Source organism: Pavona decussata, unplaced genomic scaffold (genome assembly GCF_977016875.1).
Source record: "Pavona decussata unplaced genomic scaffold, jaPavDecu1.1 SCAFFOLD_302, whole genome shotgun sequence".
NCBI lineage: Eukaryota > Metazoa > Cnidaria > Anthozoa > Scleractinia > Agariciidae > Pavona > Pavona decussata.
In genome coordinates this window covers 991,868-997,872 of record NW_028145698.1, presented here as the reverse complement: position 1 = coordinate 997,872, position 6,005 = coordinate 991,868, and positions in this window count along the sequence as shown.

The following is a 6,005-nucleotide window of genomic DNA, read 5'->3' as shown; positions in this document are numbered from 1 at the left end:
AACGAATTGAAATTCCAGTCATTTCCCTAGTTTTACAACCTCGTTAATCCGACCTCCCTATTATAACGACCACACTTTCACGGTCCGAGGGTGGTCGTATTAACGTGGTTCCACTGATATCACTTATCGGGTCCTTCATGCACTCCCTTTTTCCCTTCTCTCAACCATTGCGTTTAAGGTTTTTCGTCTGGTGTAGGTCAAGGTAGTTTAAATATGTTTTGATAAATGAAAAATGACTGATTGTAATCAGCTATAAAAATGTTTAGACCTTTTGTAAACGAGCTTACAACAGTTGGAACAATGGTCAGCTCTCTGAAAGTGATTCATACCAGTTCATTTCTCAGAGGAAGGTGAAATTCCTTTGGTGTGTTCGCAGTAAGATTTGTGTTGATAGAAATTCCCGGGTGCAAAGTGGAGGCGTTAAAATTCTTAATTCCTATAAGTGCTTGTAATTATGACGAAAGGTTTTGAAATTGTGCTCCACAAGAAAACCTTTCTGAATCAACCACAAGCGAATTTTAAGTAGAACTATATCTATGTGTGCGGGATTCATGTGTTGAAATTCAATGCGTCTTGTTTTTGTAACATAGGAAAAAAGGAAAATAAAAAAATACGCCTAGGAAGGAATGTACGAAACACTTCTTTTTTTACCATTATTTTTTGTTGGAATTGTTGTATCTCATGTGAACTGCCACTGCAGAATATTTTTTAGGAGTATTAAGGCGGTTTTGTTGTTAAGTGAAACTTGGTTTTCGTACGGCGGTGCCTGCTAAAACAAAGACACTTTTGCGCGGTTTATAACTACAGGGGGGGGGGGGGGGAGGAGGTCTTGCCAAGGGTTATTGGAATCAGAAAATGAAATTAGGGGTAACCACGCATATTTCAGAGATGATTAAGCTTCAATTTGGAGAAAATTACTTACATTGTTTCGCATTTTAAAGCTTTTTAGAATTATTGTTGCTTAATAGGCCATTTCTTAGTTGCTTTGAACCTCATTATGAAAGCGAAGGTAAGTGCAAAGTTTTTGTTATGAAAATAAGTTGCATGCGAGAACCTTTATGAAAAGTTTTACACTTAGCCTCGCTTTCATAGTGAGGTTCACAGCAACTCGGAAATGGCCTATTGTGCCTGAAAAATGTGTGGTCACCCCCAATCTTCTTCCAGGATTGCAATAACCCTTGCTAAGATCTGCTTTTCTCACATAATCACAAACTGCGCAAAAATACTTCTGTTTCATCAGGCAGCGTCGTTAAAGATGGTTGCTTTAAAAGTTTAAAATTTGACACTGCGTCCATGATCCCAAACCGCAATTATCTTGCATTTACCCCTTTCTCCGCCAATGTTTGGGCTAACGGTATTCCAGTCTATTTCGATAAAACAGAAATCACAATATGTTAACAGTATCTAATTAAGGGAAATGAAATTATTAACATTTTCTGGGAAATTTGGTGCGCGTTCTCGGTAGAAAAGTACACAAAATGTTTGTTCGACGAAGAGCTCGTCCTAATTTCTTGGCCGTCATGTGCATTTTCTTACCCAAGCGTTAGGGTAGGCCGTAAAGATCGAGATTCCAAATATTCGTTTGGGTTTTGGTGCCATTTTGAATGGCATTACGTCATTGTGACAACAGGATAGTATTCACATGACCTAACTCGTCAGATCACAGATCACTTCGATTATATTAGTGGTGATTATTGGTGGTGGCGATAAAAGGGCGTCTGACGACGACGATATTGATGGCAACAAAGCCTTCTATAGTTTATCGTTATAAGACTTCACACAACCACCAGCGAACATTAATTATATAGTCGCATTGCGACGACGGCGATAATTAATGATGATGATGATGGTAATGACAACCACAATGGTGATGATGACGACGACGATCATGATGGCAATGAAGACTTTTAAAATATAGTTTATCGTCATCAGACTTCACAGCCACCACGATGCATGCAAGAGCCTTGATCTTGATCCTCGTACGCGAGGAACCAGCCATTTATTCATAGTTTATCGTACGTAACAGTGTAAATTCATTACAGTGGCGATGGCAATAAAGTATTGATTGCGATTTATAGTGTAAATACATTTTAAAACCTGTGACACTCCAAGTATTGCTTGGTTGGTTCATCAACAATACTCAAGGTTCATCTTAGGGTGGCTGGCACCGGTTTCCATTGCTTTCTCACCGATCGATACTACCACTCTATCAGTTGATGCAACAATAATGGTGTTATTACTATTATTATTATTATTATTATTATTATTATTATTATTATTATTATTATTATTGTTATTATTATCATCATCATCATCATCATCATCATCATCATCATCATCATCATCATCATTATTATTATTATTATTATTATTATTATTATTATTATTATTATTATTATTATTATTGGGGGATTCCCTCGAAATTAAAGTTGAAAACATTTTCTCAGACTTGCTGTTATTGTTTACTGGTATGTAGTATTTCCAAAGATGCAATAAAAGAACCGAACCCGCGAAAGAGCCACCATCCAAAGGGAAAAGGGAATAAATAAGAGTACAATTAGTGGGGGAGGTTGCTCTTCGAGGTTTCAAACAATCAAACCAATAAAATGGTTCCATTCATGTCTCACATGCCTTTATTATGAATCTTTGAAAAAAGAAAACAAAGAATAAAACAGTAATAGAAAAACATTGGCAAGATGGATTCTGACCAAACTGTGAGCATAGATTCCTCTTGGTGTTGTATTCTCTTTATCTCTGTCTTAAATCTCTCCATATTTCATAAAAAAAAAACTTTATTACAAGAACATCTGAACAGTTTAAACGTGGTAAAGAAATCTCACATTTGAAATTTATGAGTATAAAATAGGATTTATAAGCAGTCTAGCATGTTGGTCTTTATCTCCTTTTCTCCATTTTACTGGCAGTTTGAGCTTGCTAGCTCACAATCCCACAAGAATTGATTTCCTTTAATTCCAGTCGTGTTAATATAAAGGATAACTACACTGATTTAACTATAAAACATTGCGATATAATTGAAAAGTATAAACCCATCTTGGATAACTACAATCCCAGCTATAAACCTCGAAACAGTTTGAACGGATCTCACCCCTTCCCATTTTTCAAAATTATTTCATCCGCAAAATAATTTACAATCGAACAATGGTTATGATAAACAACATCGAGTGGTGGAGCCGGCGGGGTGTTTCAAAGTATTTTGACCGGGAACGTAGCTCTGTCAAAGCAGTAGCATAAAAAAATAGAGAACAACTGTTTTCATTGCAAGTAAGTCAAAATTCTCAGCGAATTCGGAGATATAAAGTATTCTCTGATCATGAAGTGCTGTTTACTCAAAAGAGCACAGATTTTGTTTCGTCAGATAGTTCAAAAGACTATGAATTTTATTTTTTGAACAAATTTGAAAAGAAACTTTAAGGCTTCTTTAGAAGAAAAAAAGCACGATTTGAATGTGCGGAAAATACTCCAAGTATCATTTCGCGAACAACAAGATCAAAAATGTCGTTTAATTTATATTGCAACATGGGCTTGGAATTCCGCTCCAAATATGCCTTTTCTATCGACCAGTGATTGGCTCCAGCTTTTAATCCATATTCATGACCAAAAGTGCAAAATTCTCGTCAAACCGAGCAACTACTTGGCGAGTGAGGACGCGTGAAGGTAACCTCCGTCGTTGAAGCTTTGCTGCTATGCAAGGATCATCAAGGACTTTAAAGAAAGGAATATTCGCTCAACTAAGACGCTAATGGTAAGTTTCTAATTTCGTTAAATGTTTTCCGTACGTAAAATTCCGAAGTCCAGCGTTAGCGCGTCTTGGAGTTTGGTTTTATTGACGTTGTGGTTCACTCTTCGTGGTTTTACATTAGAACTGAATCCAACAGCACCTCGTAAGAGGAGCTAAAAGGATATATAGCGGTTACAGAAAAGTTCACGATAAATAAACTGAATTTAAGGTCTTTTCTGTGGAAAGAACTTTCTTTTTCAAAATGTCCGAAGCGGCCACGTGTTGAGAACTTTGTTTTGCATTTTAAAAGCAAAAATTCATATTGTATTATTGATCAGTCTTTGGCCTTGAAAAAACTCACTCATACAATTTGTACTCTTGGGTACAATTACACTGTCCAAATTTGTTGGCTGTCTTTGCCAACTTTCGCCGTGTGCTAATGTTTATTATGTTGTACAGAGTGGATCTAAGTTTTGACTCTGTAGACGAAATCCGAAAGTATGATTATTCAAATTAAAGTTACTGAGCAGTACTTTCCTATGGTGCTGTTAATTATGCTGTACAAAATGGTTCTAGCTTTTGAGTCTGTGGATAAAATCCTAAAGTGTGACCATTCAATTCAATTTTATTCACACTTATTCGACTGAAATACAATATATTTTTATGGTATAAAAATAAACATGCAGAGCATGAATTTTATATTTAAGTGATTTTACCTTCTAGGGATGAAATGCGTAGTGGCCAAAGGAGCAAGGCTTTCGTGTTGGCCACTGCCTCTGTGCAGTTACAAATAAAATGGGGGACGTAGAATTTATAAAACTGATTGTAGAGCTCTGCTAATTAAATTAAGCTTGGGACTTTGAGGAGATTCAAATAAAAGCTACTGAACAGTACTTTCCTGTGGTGCTTTTTGTGTTTTGTTGAACACAAACTCGTGTGTTTTGCTTGTTTTATTTTAGAAAAGACATTTTCACGAGAATAAACTGGGCAGAACAGGAGGAACAAAAGGATCAGGAAAGAGGAAAACGTATTGAAGTAGAGCAAGCGGAAAAAGATAAGATATCATTTTTGTATAAAAAAGGATGCTTTTGAAAGATGGTGGCGGCGTATGACAAAACCTATTTAATCTTCAATTCAGAAACATTTAACTCGAGATCAGTTCATTAAAATATCGTATGTTAACCATTAAGTGAGAGGGCAGTTCTGGGGGGGATTAAGCTGAAATTTTCAGAAATGCTGACGCTCGAATATACGGTCGCTTAAGTTTGAAACACTGTCGATGCAATAGGATTTCCTTCAGTCGTTCTGAAATATACCAACCACTATCTTTTTAAGGTATTATTCTGCAGATCAGTGAAGGTATTTTTAGCGTTAACTCTGAGCGATCAGTCCATATATACATATAGTTTAAGGCTTCCTCAGTTTCAGTTCACGATTTCAATTTGTTATACAGTGCATGTATAGATTTTCCACCAAATTTAAAAAGATTTTCCAAAATATTTAACTTGAAACTTTAGTTAACGTTTTTAAATAGTAACATTGGGAGATATTGAAAATGTCAAGATCGATCGCTCAGTGTTGCGCTTTTTAGAAGTCGGTTAAGTTATTTTTAAGTTATATGTTGTTGCCAAGGTGGAACTGCAAGTTGTGTGAAATAACGCTGGCAAAAACTGAAAAGTTGTTTCTTAAAAAAAAAGCTTTTTGTTTGTGAACTATAAGATGATTTGATGGAATTGAACTGAAACATCCAAAAGAAAGGGTTTTTTTTTGTAGGTCAATACAAGATTACCTGGTTGTTTACAGAAGTCTTGAAAACTATAGATTATTTGGTCTGTGAAATGGAAACGTTCAGTTGATGGGATAAACCTTAATTTAACTGAATTAAAAAGGAAATGAACGCTTAAAATTCAAAAAAAATTTCGGTTTTGGATCTCTCTGTCTTGGTTAATTTGAAATGAAATTATCTATAAAAAAATCTTCCAAATTTAATATCATTTGGTCTGTGAATGGACCTTGTCGATGGCATTACAAAACTGGACAATAAAATTTCAAAATAAATTCTTAATTTTTGATTTCTCTTCGTTTTTGTTAATTCGACATGAAATTTCCTGATTATCTACAAAATATTCAAATTCTATATCATTTGGTCTTTAAAATAGAAAGTATGTTGATTTCGGTGATCTTTTGCGTGCATTGCGAAAAACCTAGCAGCTTCAGATTTCAAAATAAATTATTCAGTGTTGGCCAATTCGTGGCGGGAATAAAA